Source organism: Symphalangus syndactylus, chromosome 9, assembly GCF_028878055.3.
Source record: "Symphalangus syndactylus isolate Jambi chromosome 9, NHGRI_mSymSyn1-v2.1_pri, whole genome shotgun sequence".
Classification (NCBI taxonomy): Eukaryota; Metazoa; Chordata; class Mammalia; order Primates; family Hylobatidae; genus Symphalangus; species Symphalangus syndactylus.
The window spans coordinates 7,232,489-7,249,088 of NC_072431.2; the positions used below are offsets into that span (position 1 = coordinate 7,232,489).

General features: G+C 34.2%; 1 long non-coding RNA gene across 1 annotated transcript in view; it reads left to right on the forward strand.

Moving 5' to 3' along the window:
• LOC129490511 (uncharacterized) overlaps positions 1–16,600 on the forward strand; it is a 115,466-nt gene that overhangs the window by 78,201 nt on the left and 20,665 nt on the right. Inside the window, exon 2 of the long non-coding RNA XR_008660270.1 lies at positions 4,870–4,988. This is a non-coding gene — a long non-coding RNA (uncharacterized lncRNA). The remainder of the gene's footprint in view (positions 1–4,869; positions 4,989–16,600) is intronic.

Consider the following 16,600-nt stretch of genomic DNA (forward strand, 5'->3'; position numbering starts at 1 on the left):
AGACTTACATGTTAGACCTAAAGCCATAAAAACCCTAGAAGAAAACCTAGGCAACACCATTCAGGACATAGGCATGGGCAAAGACTTCATGTCTAAAACACCAAAAACAATGGCAACAAAAGCCAAAATTGACAAATGGGATCTCATTAAACTAAAGAGCTTCTGCACAGCAAAAGAAACTACCATCAGAGTGAACAGGCAACCTACAGAATGGGAGAAAATTTTTGTAATCTACCCATCTGACAAAGGGCTATATCCACAATCTACAAAGAACTTAAACAAATTTACAAGAAAAAATCACAGAACCCCATCAAAAAGTGGGTGAAGTATATGAACAGACACTTCTCAAAAGAAGACATTTATGCAGCCAAAAGACTCATGAAAAAATGCTCATCATCACTGGCCATCAGAGAAATGCAAATCAAAACCACAATGAGATACCATCTTACACCAGGTAGAATGGCCATCATTAAAAAATCAGGAAACAACAGATGCTGGAGAGGATGTGGAGAAACAGGAACACTTTTACACTGTTGGTGGGACTGTAAACTAGTTCAACCATTGTGGAAGACAGTGTGGCAATTCCTCAAGGATGTAGAGTTAGAAATACCATATACCCAGCTGTCCCATTACTGGGTATATACCTAAAGGATTATAAATCATGCTGCTATAAAGACACATGCATACGTATGTTTATTGCAGCACTATTCACAAAGCAAAGACTTGGAACCAACCCAAATTCCCATCAATGATAGACTGGATTAAGAAAATGTGGCACATATACACCATGGAATACTATGCAGCCATAAAAAGGATGAGTTCATGTCCTTTGTAGGGACATGGATGAAGCTGGAAACCATCATTCTCAGTAAACTATGGCAAGGACAGACAACCAAACACTGCATGTTCTCACTCATAGGTGGGAATTGAACAATGAGAACACTTGGACACAGGAAGGGGAACATCACACACTGGGGCCTGTAGTGGGGTGGGGGCAGGGGGGAGGGATAGCACTTGGAGATATACCTAATGTAAATGATGAGTTAATGGGTGCAGCACACCAACATGGCACATGTATACATATGTAACAAAACTGCACATTGTGCACATGTACCCTAGAACTTTTAAAGTATAACAATAATAATAATAAATAAAAAAACCCTAGTGAGTGTAAGTTCCATCTAGTTTCCAACATTGGGCCAGTTCCTAGTCAGAGGCCATCAAATTAAAACGGAAATCTTAAAAAGAACTCTATAATTCCACCACAAGTAAATATTCTCCCAACCCTTCTCCAAATGTACCTGGTGTCATTATCAGACTAAATGTATACTCTGGGGGAAGAGAGAATACCCAGATCTTCTGAAAGCCCTTGCGTACAATGTGCGAATAGTTTCTACTACTAGATTATATGAAATGCTGCCATGACCCTCAGGTTAAGTTGGCAGACTATGAAGTTCATTTGATATATGTACTGTTGCCAAAATATGTCTCACAGATTCTCCAATGAATTCTGGTCCCAACCTATGGTTATTTGCCTGCATTATGAGTACCAAATTGTCATGGTTATGCTTTGAAGTTAAGAGAATTCTGATTTTATTTCCCTAATCTATAGGAATCACACATTAAGAATAGTGAAATGGAAACTCCTGAAACTGCTTTCTCTTCCTAGCCAAGATAAGCTACAATACACATAGGATGGCATTGCAGAGATTAGAGCCACATTTAAAATCTTACATACAAAGTGGTGATTCTCAACATATCTCTATTCATTTTGCCTGCATGACCTGTGCAAAAATAGATGGATCATGATAGATTCAAATGGACTAGTATGATGTTAATTAAGTGGTAATTATTGTAGTACTGGATGTTATGCTGGTTGTGATTTCTGAAGTGAAACAGATGAGTACTTCTGGCTCTTTTATTGTGGCCATCTGACCCACGTGAGAAAACATTCATCCAGCAGCCTAGATAACGTTTTAAGTACTTGGAATGAAAAGTGAGGCATCATCTCTTTAGAATATTAGTGAGGCAAAAAGAAAGTTTCCACATGACATATTTTGGCTAGATGAAACCAACTTTGGATATTGAACCGAGATAGGAGAATGACAGAACACAGATATATGTGTGGCACCTATCTGGTTTATTGCCAAGATTCAATAAATAGGTTGAATGCTAAGCAAATAAATTAAAGGATATTATAAATAATATTAAAAATACAAATTGAAATTATGGAAAAATGTGACATTTTACACATGTATATGAAAAGAAATCTAACCAAATAATGCTGTTGGATCAAAATCAGCCCACTTTTCAGCATCTATTAAAATCTCATACTATAATGAAAGCAAGCAGAGCCCAAAGGAAGTTGTAACACACAGTATAAATTAAGAAATTTGTCTCTGTGTTGAACATGGAGCCTTCTGTTCTACAAACAGCCATCATTCATTAAACAGTAAAGTACATCACCCTGCATGGGAGAGGCAGCATTATTCATGAACGATTCCCAAACCATGTGAACCGTCATTTTACACATAACCTTGCTAGTAAGGAAGTCCATTTATATTATCTGCTTGACTAAATTAGGCCAGATGCTTGGAGAGTAAGTTTGGTACATATCCAGAATCATAAGATAATCTTCTGAGCCCAAAACAAAAAAAAAAATAACAATTGTTTGCCAAAGAGTAACATCTGGGGTGTCTCATAAAACAAACCCCATAACAGTGAAAATGGGTACAACTTCCAATTTTCATCTTTTATATGTGCTAATTCTGCAAATACATGAGGCCTCACTTACTACTTCAAATAAAAGTACCAGAGCATCTGTTCAGGTAAATCTTACTTCCAGGAAAGATAAATGTGCTCCTTGGAGCCAGATTTTATGGTCTTTAAACAAATATAATTTCTGCTTTTTCTTATCAGCAGGATTTGAATATTTTGCTAGGTTAAGAAGTTCGTTATAAGAATTGTTTCCTATAGAATTATTTAACACTGATAATATAAGGCCTATCAAAGTGATATTTTTATTATCTATAAATAAATAGCTGTACTTTTGTAATGTTTTCCCACATGAACAAAGACAATTTGGGTAAGTTCAATTCTCCTCTATATGTTCTAATTGCTGTTCCTTTTGTTCCTTACTTAGGTTTTAACAACTCTCAGGTCTCTCCGTTCAATATAACCATATTTGCTTTCTTTTTTTCAACTTCATTGAGCTATAACTGACAAATAGAAATTGTATATATTTAAAGTATACAACTTGATCATTTAATATATGTATACATTGTGAAATGATCACTACAACCAAGCTAATTAACATATCCATCACTTTTCATAGTTCTTTCTTTTTCTTCTTTCTTTCTCTCTTCTTTCTCCTTCCTTCCTTCCTTCCTTTCTTCTTTCTTTCTTTCTCCTCTGTGGTGAGAACATTTAAGATCTGTTTTCTTAGCAAACTGAAAATGATCAATACAGTATTTTTAACTGTAGTAGCCATGATGTACATTAGGTTTCCAGGACATATTCATCTTGCATAACTGAAGATTTTGACGAGCATCTCAGCGTTTCCTCTTTCCTATCCTTGGCAGCCACCATTCTACTCTCTGCTTCTATACGTTGAACTAGTTTATATTACATGTATCCCTGAGATCAAGCAGGATTTGTCTTTCTGTGTCTGGCTTATTTCACTTATCATAATGTCCTCCGGGTTCATCCGTGTCATTGCAAAAGGCAGAATCTCCTTTTTTATGGCTGAGTAATATTCAATCACACACACACATATACACACACCCTACATTTTGTTTATCCAATTCATCTGTTGATGAACATTTAGGTATTTGGATTGTTTCCATATCATGGCTACTGTGAATAATGCTGCAATGAGCATAAAAATGCACCTGTCTCTTTAAGATCCAGATTTAATTTCCTTTGGATATATACCCAGAAGTAGGATTGCTATATCATATGATAGTTTCATTTTTAACTTTTTGAGAAACCTCCAAACTGTTTTCCAAAATGTTTGTACCAATCTACATTTCCATGTACAGTGCTCAAGTGTTCCAGTTTCTCTGCGTCCCTTCTAACATTTGTTAGCCTTTGTCTTTTTTATTATAATTATGCTAGATATGACACCAGAAGCACAAGCAACTGGTTATGTTACAAAAAAGAGGCAAGGTGGATTGCATCAAACTAAAAACCTGCACAGCAAGAGAGACAATTAGCAGAATGAAAAGGCAATCCATGGAATGGGAGAAAATATTAGCAAACTACATATTTGATAAAATATTAATATTCAAAATATACAAGGAATTCAAAATGCTCAATAGCAAATAACACATATGGTAACCTTTACTTTTGTCATCATAAATCACACCATAGTAATGTGATTAAAATCATCCTTCCAATAGCTCTGCTTATCAGTTCCTAGACCTACTCACTACCAATGGTCCTGTATCTGCCCCCATCTTAACTGACATACACGGTAAGGTCATATCATAACCACAGCACTTCAGTCTTAATGCAGGTGCTTCCTAGGGTTCCTGAAAACTAGTTTTGATTATTACAGCTTATCTTATAGTTTATAAGTTTGTCACACCAAAACCCCAAATACCAAATACCTTGCAAATCTGAAGATATTTTCTAGCCATTTTTGTGAAATACAGGATAAAAAGAGCCCAAATGGAGAATATTAGTGACAGTTCATTTGGTAGTTAATATCAAGCTCTGCATGTTAAATGCAGAAAAATATGAGTACACTGTTTTTATATACCATTTTTAATTTTTTTACTTGGTTTTATATTCAGCTTTATAATATGCAGTCAAAACATTGTTTTCTTTCTTTATTTCTTTTTTTTTTTTTTTTTTTTTTTGAGACAGGGTCTCACCCTATGGTCCAGGCTGGAGTGCAAAGGCAGAATCTCAGCTCACTACAACCACCTCCTACCTAACTGAAGAGATCCTCCCGTCTCAAGAGTCCTGACTGGCTGGAACTACAGGTGCTCGCCACAACACCTGGCTAATTTTTCAATTTTTTGTAAAGATGAAGTCTCACTATATTCCCCAGGCTGATCTCCAACTCCTGGGCTCAAGTGATCCTTCTGCCTCAGCCTCCAAAAGTGTTTGGATTACAGGCATGACCCACTCCATGTGGCCCAAAACACTGTTTTCTAATTTTACTTAAGTCACCTACTTTCTTCCCCATTCACTTCAGTGTGACTATGTGAATAATTTGTAATATGGTTAGACACATTTCTTGTAAGTCCACGTCCTATCTGTTTTGTTTTTACTGTTATTTTTGTTGTTCACAGATACTAAAAATCACTCTTTGTAGTGTACAGTTTCACAGATTTTGACAAATGTGCAGAGTCGAGTATCATGTTATCTCTTTGATAACAGTCCCCATGATAAGGGCTATATCTTCATATATAACCTCATCTTCCACTCTTAACCTTTCTTCACTATTTTAAAGATATTTCATTACCTTTTTCTTCCATGCATGTTTCAGATGAGAAATTCTCTCATCCACATCTTAGCTTCTCTGTATAAAACATGTGCTTTATCTTCAGCTGTTTTAAGCTTTTCTCTAAACTACTTACGATCTTTAACTTATCAGGACTGAAATGGGTGGGAGCAGGTTTCAGAAGGAGCCAGGATGTTTGATTTTACTCCACTGCTTCAAGGGAGTGTTATTTCCCTGAGCAACCTGTGGAATGCCCCTGAGTGGTTATGCTCTCAGGGCATAAAGACATGAAGGCAATAAGGAGACTTTTCTCCTCACAGGCCACCCATGGCTCCCCACGGGTGTCTTACACAGGGGAGACCAACTCATCTGGCACCTTCTTTCCCACATTACTGATGCTCCTTTGATTTCTTAAAAAAATTATCCTCTCTGTATTTCATTTTGAATAGTTTCTATTGCTGTGTCCTCATGATCATTAATATTTTATTTTACAACGTCAAATACACCATTACCTCATTCAGTACTTTTTCTTCTCAAGCATCACAGTTTTCCTCTTTAAAAAACTAATTTTTTATATTTAAAAAATATCTTCCGGCCGGGCGCGGTGGCTCACGCTTGTAATCCCAGCACTTTGGGAGGCCGAGGCGGGCGGATCACGAGGTCAGGAGATCGAGACCAAGGTGAAACCCTGTCTCTACTAAAAATACAAAAAAAAAATAAGCCGGGCGTGGTGGCGGGCGCCTGTAGTCCCAGCTACTCAGAGAGGCTGAGGCAGGAGAATGGCGTGAACCCGGGAGGCGGAGCTTGCAGTGAGCCGAGATTGCGCCACTGCACTCCAGCCTGGGCGACAGAGCAAGACTCCGTCTCAAAAAAAAAAAAAAAAAAAAAAAAAAATATCTTCCATAGCTCTACATTTTATTACGATTTTGCTAACTGTTTTAACAATTTTTGTTTCCTGGGGATTCAAACATGAATGCCAATTCTGGGTCTTGATTGATTGATTTATCTTCCCTTCATGGGTTCCTTTTTTGCCTTTTTGTAAGCCTGGTAATCTTTGAAGGAGTTCCGACATTGTGAATTTTACCTTGTTCCAAGATGAGTCATTGTTTCTTCTTAAACTGTTTCTTGAGCTGTGTTCTGAGTGCAACGAAGTGACTTGGAAATGGTGTGCTCTTCGGGAGCTTGCCCTTGTGCCTCGCCCTGTGGGTCTGGCGTGCTGCTTAGTCTAGGACTCATTTCCCCACTGCTGAATCACTATCATTCTGGACACTGTTCAATGTTCCCTAAATTATGAACTTTTTCAGGTTACCTGATGGGAGAAGACACTGTCCATGGCCTTGTTTGAGTGTTATTATCTTATTTTTTTAAATAGATTGTTTTTACCCTGCCTTTGGGTTCTTTTTCACATGGATGTTCTGATTAGAACTTTTCTGAATATTTTCGGAGGACCCTCTGTAAGTCTCCTGGACTCCTTCTCTGTTATGCTCTCCTCTTTCTGTTACTCTGCCCTGTGAATTTTAGCTGCCTAGGTCTCTCCCGACTCTTAGCCTTGTCCCTTCAACTTAGGAAATGTGCTGGATTCTGCACTGTGGCCTGGAGCCTCCTTAAAAGCAGTAGATTGGGCAATCTTAGGGCTCACCTTATTTATTTCCCATTTCTTCTCCTTCATTGCCTAATGTCCAGTATTGTGAAAATGTTACAACTTTTTTGGCATTCTTTTGCTACTGTTGCTGTTATTTCAGGCAGGGTGTATTCGGCCTCTATTACCCATTATCAGTCAGAACAGGAATTTTCTGGTCACAATTTGAGATGAAAAATAAAAGAAGGAATTCATTGTGGGCTAGCTAAGCTATCTCCTATGGTTTATTGCATGATAAATACAGGAAACTATGGTCTTTCCAGGAAGTTGGCCTCATGAAGAAAGGAACAGAAGCTCTTATGGGGCATTAAGCATATCCTCAGTTAATTATAGATGGCTAAGTTGTAAAGGTTTAAGAATTTTAAAAACTAGAGAATATTATTTCTACTTTCTTACTACTTTTCATGTGAAGGACCCTTCATTAGAATAGCACTCGTTACCATTTTCCCCAGTTCTGTCTTCTCTTCAAGGCAGGAGTGATTATTTATTTGATTGAACAGTTTAGGTGCCATAACTAAGCCTGTTTTCTCCTATCTCTTTTTCCTGCTAGCTTATCTTCAGAGCATACCCATACTTGTATCCTTCACAATGTAAGCTTTATCTGTTCCTATATTTCACCTAAATCTTCACTTCACTGATGTATCATGAAAATCTCAAGAGCAAATTTTCTTAAAGGGAAACCAACCTACCAACTGAATCTCTATCAAATTCCACATTCGTCTCTTGACTTAATTTAATTCGTCTTTTTCCTCAATGTACTTTCAAAATTCATATAAATAGAGAAACAATGTTCTGGGCAGGAAGGGTTGTGAACAAGAAAACCACGTGAGGAGGAAGAGAAGGAAAATTTGACTCTGTATATCTATCATTGGAGGATTTCAAACTCTTCCAAACAACTCTGGGCACAGAAATCAGAGGAATTAGCTGTAATAAAAAGTTTACCAAATTTTAGAATAGAGACACATTTTAAAAATCGATTTTAATGTCTGTTTTGAGATTTTTGCACATATCAGAGAGCACAGAGACACTGAATGAGTATAGTCATTTTTACAACAGGTAATAAGGAATTCTTACATCCAATACATGATTATCAGGAGAGCATTTTAAAAGCTGAGGTATAGAATACAGAAGCAGACAATGTTTGAAAATTCGCACAAGGATGAGAAAGATGAGAGATTAGTTCCAAGACACTGTGCTGGTTTCAGATATATAAATTTAGTTATTGGCAAGAAGAACATTGTGACAAGAAGAACACTGTGACAAAGATAGTGGCGTTCACCAAATTCCCCCGTTTCCTCCCTTACCTCTCCTAGCCTCCTTGGCAATTAGATTGAGATCTTGTGGCTAGTTCTGGCCAGTGAAACTTGAGTGGAAGGAATTTGACACTTCCTAGCTAAGGTGCTGAAAACCCCACGGGTGATTCCCCAGGTTTGTCTTTCCATCTTTAAGCAACAGAGGAAGGTACTTATTACATAATCACGTAACTACACTGTGGCAGTGCCTCTGACTCCCTGGGAATATGAGTGACTTTGATTATCGAAGAACTACCTGATCTATATGGAACCTACAGTATGTGGGAGAATAAATTTATATAGTGTTGAGTCATTGATATTTTGGATATCTTTCTTACCAGCATAAATAAATTTATCCTGACACATACAGATCACAAACCTAAGGGACAGAGGGTGCCATATAGATGACTAGCAAGAAGTGTGCATTGGAAACAAGACAAGAATAAAGCTAACAAAATTTGTATATAAGATCAGGGTTAAACTTATGCAATGTGTATGCAAGCTTTCTGCCTATTTCCTATCTACACTCTGTATAATTTTAATATAAATATTTAATTGAGGGTTAAGAAATCTAAATTGTGAGAACAGGAATATTTCATAAATCAATCTATCAGCAAAATATGGCCAATAGGAATGTTATATCAATATATAATAATATATTAATAATCAGAACATGTTTTTGTAGTGTGTGATGAAAAAGGAAGGTCCATTTTATAATGAATTTTGGAATAAACTCATTTTGTTTTTCTAAAACTTCAATGTACTTTTTTTTTAATTTAAGAAGATCAAACATTGCTTCTTCCAGAACTCACTTACTTTAACCTTCTGGACAATTTATGACCATTTTCTTCTTGCAGAAAGACTTACAATGCTTCCAGCCCAAGCTGTCCTAGAAAACCAGGGATAAAACACTATTTTTACTTGCTTTCTTAAACTGTAGTAGCATAGGATACTTATCTTGTCAGTTTTTAATTTTTTTCCAGGGGAAAATAACGAGTGGAATTCCGGAGTCTTAGTGAGCTCACTTTGATTAAAAGTAGCTTAGAAAAGTTACATTTTAACAACATTTAAGCAATACTTAAAGTTCTCTTTCAAATTTATTAATCACAAAATTAACCATTAGTCAGTAGGAAAAAAATGTGGCAAGGGAAAATAGAAATCTTTTAATAATAAATATTACAGAATAGACATCACTAAGGCATTAGTTCTCATCTTAGTTGCCTTAAAGAACACAGTAGTTATTACATATGAAGGGAAATTTCCCTAGGATTAAAATAGCCTAAAGTAACAAACTTGGCTGAGTTTATATTTTCTATCATCATAAGTACATTGAAAAAAATAAAGACAATATTATTTCATCTTCTCCAGCTCCATCTTCACTTGGTATTCTCATTCCTTGCTAACTTCTTCTTAATAGTTAACTAAAAGTCTTACCTAAGTACAGAGAACTAATAGTCTGAACCATGATATTTGGCTTTCATTTTCTTCCCACTCGGGCTCATTGAAGCAAAATCTATGGACTTCGCTATTGTTAAGGCAATCATCTGTCTAATACAGCTGCTGTGGAGATCAATCCACAGGGCAAAAGACACAGGCCAATAGCACCAGTGTTTGCTGCCAAAGCCTTGAGATGTGGTGATACTATTCACCTGCCACATTACTTCCCATTGCCATTGTAGCTGATGCGACTGAAAGCTCTACCAAATGGCAATCCTGGATTCTAATTGTTTTGTTTTTAACATCCTGTGAAATTGTAGATAAGTACTTTAGTTCATCCCTTAGGGGCTTTAGTTAGTCTACACGTTATTATTGTGCTTTCCTAACTATAGCACATAGTTGTGGGCTTATTTAATTAAGCAGGCAAATAATCTGAATAATATGCGCTAATAACACTGAATCCAAATTACTCTTCCCTGAACCCTGATCCCAACTTATATCCCTCAATTATTTTTTTTCTTTTAATCAGTTCTTTTCCAGAAGGTCACTGATTTCTTTGTACGCATAGAACTACATAAGCTGATCCTATTAACTTGTCAGATAGATCAGGCTTCCCTCTGTCTTTAATGACCACAGTTGGGGCATAAATTTGTTCATCTGCTTTATCACACATTAAAAGTAAGTAATTATGTAAATAGATTACAAAGAGAGAGATAAAAAACATCAAGACAGAGTTCCAAAACCATCTCTATTAAAATCTCCATATCAATCTTTAAGTTTCTACCTAACATTTAGCCAAGCTGGAAAAATGGTTTGTTCTTTTATCAGTGGCATGCTTAGCACTTTTGACACTTGAATGGATTTGGGTTTCTATACTCCTTCCTTTTCAATGAAAAATTGTCTTTAATAATAACCATGAAATAATCAGTATAGTGATTACTCATTCCTTAGTTTCAAAAGAAGCAATTTTAAGAGATATTTTACTTTTGAAGGTTATATTCCACTTTAGTAAAAGTTTCCATATAAACTAAAATTTGTGCATATCAAACAAAATGTTATATCCATCAGCTTGCACTCAGTTTCAGTTTTTAATTTCAAATGGAAATAAGCTCTCTGTGTGATTGTACTGTATAACAGAATTAAAGTTAGTCTGCTTTCTTTGTTTTGAAAACCACTGTGCTATCTACCTAGACTGCTAATTACCTGGTTATCTCAGGAGTTTCTTTAGCTCATAGCCTATGATTTGAGACTTCACTTGACAGTCATTCACCCTATAAGAAGGAGCTACTTACTAAACCTAAGGACACTTAGAAGCTCTACAGGATCACAGTGTACTTACTCTTAAGTTATTTTGCAGGAGTGAGAACCTACCTGGTACACATTTGTGTACCTTTTGCCAACTGCTACAAAACAAGTCCTTTCTTTGGAAAGTCATCTTCATGCTTATTTAGAAAATGTTTGAACTAAATAAAATCAGGATTTTTAGTCTATCCTTCACATGCTGAAAATTTGCAACAATTATGCGTTTTATACACATCAGACTAATATACATCAGAGTAAGAGGAATATGCATCAGACTCTCTTTTTCCTTTTAGTCTGATGATCGATTCTAACTCTATCTTAAGAGAATTATATTTTCACTGGAAATGTGATATGATTCAGGGCAGAAACTTCAAAATATAACATTAACTTCTTTTGGCGTGGGTTTATCTAACATACTAGAAGAAAGCCTTAGTCTAACCAAACGTGATTTTGGGTGCATGATAGGTTTTCAATAAATTAAACAGTCCATGAAAAAAGAATTTGAACTGAATCAGATAGGATTTAGAGCACACCAGGTACAGGCAACACTTGAACAAAGGCAAGAAGGAAGAAAAACATGTTTGTGAAATCAGGAGTTCCAATTTTTCTGACTGCAACAATAATAGGTTTCTATTTGCTTTCATATAATCATGAAATTTTAATGTCTTTCTAATAGATCTAAAATCTTTATAATGGGACTTTTAATTAGACCCATCTTAGGCATATAGCTTTTATCAAAATATATGCCTTTTACTAGAAAATAAATCACTTTGAATTTGTCTGATCAAATGCTTTATAATTTTTTATAGCCTCAAGAAATATTGCATTAGGGTGACATTATTTGTTTTATAGAACAGAAAAATAGCATTAAAATATAGAGATTTATAAGTGTTATTCTATGTACCTCGTTTGATTATTCTTATTGTTGTATATAATTCCATTTAAGAACTGCGCATTAATACTTTTATCTCTTCTGTTAATTACCATATGGACAGTTTGGGGCAATTATAAATAGCACTGATATCAATACATTTATACTTAGATCCTAGTGTACAATATTACAGAAGAATGGAATCAGTGGGTCTTCACTTTATGTAAACATGTCACAGCTTAGTGTTTAGAAGGAAAATAAAAGAAAAAAAACCTTTTATAGTTCCAAAACTGAGCCAGAAATTTATAGTAGGGAGTCAGTGCGTTGAAATTTTCATAATGGTTTAAGAAAGTGAGGCTAAGTGACTTTCCTAAGCTATATAACTAGCAACTGTCGAAGATAATACTCCATAATTTTTATCCCAAGTTCAGTGGTAAAATTGGGTCCAATTCTTCTTTAATCAATAAACTATTCATATGAATGAAAACAACATCTGATAAAATGAAAGCTGAAATTTACCTAAATATTCAGTTGTTACCGAGCCAGTTACAATTCATTTGAATCAATTTTCAACCTACATAAAGAGGTACATTGCTTGGGAAAATAGCATTTTAAATATTAAATTAGTTCATTTATTTTTGTAATCATAGTTCATAGGATACTAGCACACTTAAGAACAATAATGAGTTGTTATATTGTAAAAAGCATTTCCCATCAATTATTTACCATGGGATAAAAATAAGCCTACTAGAAGATTGTTAAAGCTAATTTGCTTTTGACAATTGCTATTTAGAGACACAAAGCTTATAAAATCACAGGGAAGAAATAAGGATATTCTATTTGCGACGGAATTACTGTATAGTGGAATATCAGAGAAAAATAAAGCACATTTTAGGTAGGTAAATCAATGAAATATAGACTTTTTCATCAGAGTATATCATTTCAGTAATACAATGTTTGGCTATCAAATCAGGTGAATTTGAGAATTTCAAAGTAATGCATTTTAATTTAAAATCAGGAAATAAAACACTGTGGATTTTGATCTGGAAAATACATATAATTAGCTTTTACATTTAAAAGGCATATTTTATTCCTACTCTTTGTCTTATTTTACTTTTGCAGAAGATTGGCTTTCTGGACAGCTGGAAAGCTAACATAGATACATTCCTTAAGAAGTGTTGGGACCTGGCAATGCTTTATCCCAAAGAGGAAATCTTTCAGATTTTATAGAGATGTTTGTAAGCATCTCTATAGAAGGAAAAGTATAGAATTATAATTATTTATATACCCTTGGATAAGTACTTGAGGGATGTAATCTAATTTTACCATGGATAGATATCTATAATGTCTTCCCACCAACCTGTAATCCATTCAAAATGCTATTTTCTGTTTTAAATTTTCAAGTGTCTTTTTTTAAAATTTCTTAACTTTCCTCATAAAACATGCAGATTATAAATGCTTGCGAAATATTCACAAAGCTTATTAGGGGAGAAATATACATATGAATTTTAGTAGATGTAGGCATTTGACTGAAATTTAATCGTTTCTCCACAATGTTCTGAAAATTGCCAAATTCTCATTAATAGTTTTCTTCAGTTCTTGTTCTCAATTAACCTTTACAGTTTTTTATATACAAAAACACTGCACTTTCTACCATTTGCATTTTTATCATACTAATAACATTTTTCATCTTCATCTTTTGATTTCAAATTTACTTATTTTGTGATTACTATCACCTTATTATTTTAAAACCACTGTTATCTATAAATTCTTTTATGAAAGAAATAAAATTTACCTTATCATCATTCATTGTTTAACATCCTATTGTACATAGTGACCCTGACTGGCTTTGTAAACATGCTTGTTATATCCAAATTCTTAGCCCATGATTCTGTAAATGTGTCCTGATGTCAGTAGGTTAGTCTTTGATTTAAACAAACTGAAGAGTTTCACACCCAGTAATATGAATACAAAATTTAATTATTTTCCATTTAAATGTGACTATAAATATATAGACCAAAAACAACAGTAGCATTCTATATAATGCTACTGTTTAATGCTGGCATTTAAAGAAGAATAATAGTACTAGCTAATTGCAAGGAATTGTGCTAAGGTCTTTGATATAAATATTACTTCACTTAATATTCACCAGAATGCCATGCCATAGGCTATATGATTATTGTCAATTTACAAATAAAGGGACTTTACATTATTTGTGTTTACTACCCCCACCCAGTTACTTCTCTAAATTTGTCTCATTCTACTCTCCTTCTCTTCTCTTGCCACTACCTTCACCCCTAGATTTCCCTCCACCCCCACCCTTCAAGCATCATACACTGTTTCTCACACTATCCAGGATGCTCCCACCTCAGGGTCCTTGCACACTTGTTCTGTTATTTCACAATTTTAGAATCTAGAACAAAATTCACTACCCAAGTGTCTCTTATTGACTGGATATGTTCAACATTTCACAATTTGAGAAGGATATGCTATCATCAGCATATTATTTTCAAAATGCTATAAAAAGGATCTCAAGTTTATGTCCCTACAGGAAGAAAGATATTTATCATCAAAAAATCATGCAAAGAAGAAATCTCAAACAGAATAGAGTTATCCTGTTTAAATAGGATTTTATTCTCTAATAGTTGCTGGGACTTGAACTGATAAATTCAAATTTGATTTTACTATCTAGAGAGTAGACTTCTTATTGGTATTTTGTTATAAAAAGAATAATTAAATTGACTAGGCAAATTATTGATCTACATATGCTTAGCTGTATTATAAAAATTAAAATAATTTAAAAATGCACCAACAATGATATATTAGAAATCAATTATGTACAATTTGATTTAGTATATTACTGAACCTATATTTTAAAGAAATAGTTATTGTTTATATAATTCCTACATTATTTTTATGGCAAAATTAGATAGTAAAGAAACTCCTTTGCCAAAATCATGGAAGATTTTTTTGTATAATGTTTCACTGATCTCTTCAAGGAAGTTTTAAAAAACAAGTTGGTTTATCCAACGGCAATTTTAGAAACAGTTCTACAATTTTCTGTTGATTTCTTTTTCAATTTTGTGAATTTCTCCTATGATTGACAGCCAACAGCATTTAATTTATTGGTTATTGTAATGACTGGTGCAGAAGTGAACATATATTTTCTTCTTGAGACACTAATGGTAAAGAACAGAGAGCTCATTTGCTGCTATAACACAATAGCAAATTCTTACTTTCCTTAATGGTCTGTAAGATTTACATCTAATCTTATGTAAAATTATTTTATGGTCAAAATGTCTCATATTTGTTTTGAATGCTCGCTAAGTAATTTCAGATTTGAAATTCCTATTTTGTCTGAAAATCAACTAAATTTGATCTTTCAATCTCAAGCACAGGTACCTTTAAAATATATTAAGATCCATATGTTGATCCTCTATTAAAATAGCCTATTTATTTTTATGACACCATTTTCATTCTTGTTATGTGAATTTTAATGTTTGAATTGGAGTTTCTTTTTTTCAGAATAATATCAAAATATAACCCCCTACTTCACAATCATCCTTTATAGAATTACTCAGAAAAGTGGAAATCTTACTCAAATAATATTGCTGAATCTTAAAACATCTCAGAAATGCTCTAATGGAATTATTACCACAGCTATAAAATTATACACAAGAAACAAAATTAATTTTCTTTTTTATATTAAGGATACAACTTCCATTGTTCTTTATATTTACTCCTTTCTTCCTACCGCTATATTATTTATCTTGATTCCATTCATGTCATTCTTTCAGGACTTTCCAGCCTCTGCCGTAAGTTACATTGTGAAGTTTTATGAATTACATAAAATAGAATAACTGAAGAAGTTAATAAATATATGGTAGTTCTGTGATGTAGTTAGCTGGTAGCATGAATGTAAATAATAAGTAACATAATTAAATTTCCGGAAGTCAGTACTGCTTGTGTAGTCTATACAAGCGGCAGTGCAATGTAGGGAATGAATGAATGCATTTATCTGAAATTATTTTTAATAACTTTCAAAATGTTATTTGGATGTAAAATTAGAACACATAAGCTAAAGTGTTCTGCAAAGTATAAAAGACAGTAGTTATCCAAGGTAACAGTGATCAAAAGCTGGCAGTGAATCTGAGAACTGCATATGAAAGTTGTGATCTCACTCTGAAATATTTTAGATGTTAGCAGAACTTGTACCTTTAAAGTTTAGCAGATTTTGAGGAAAACAAATGTAAAATAGCATTTAGATGAACAACACTCTACCACAGGGTCAGTCTCAGAATTTCAAAATTTAGAAATAAGAGAACAGATTATTCAGAATTAAGAATTCAATAGACCTAATGAGACTAGGGAAAGAAAGTTGACATGTCTGCTTGTATCATATGAACCGTTTTTGCATCTTTGTAGGATTTTGATTTTTTGAATGAATGGAATTTTAAAATAATTATCGTTCTCATCTTGCTCAGCTTCTTCTTCATTTTAGGAATTCTTTTCTCTTCAAAGAAAATGTCCTACCTTTCTAACAATTTTTTGCAATGATTGATTTCTTTTCTTCATCTTACATTTGCTGGCTATCATACCCCTTCTTG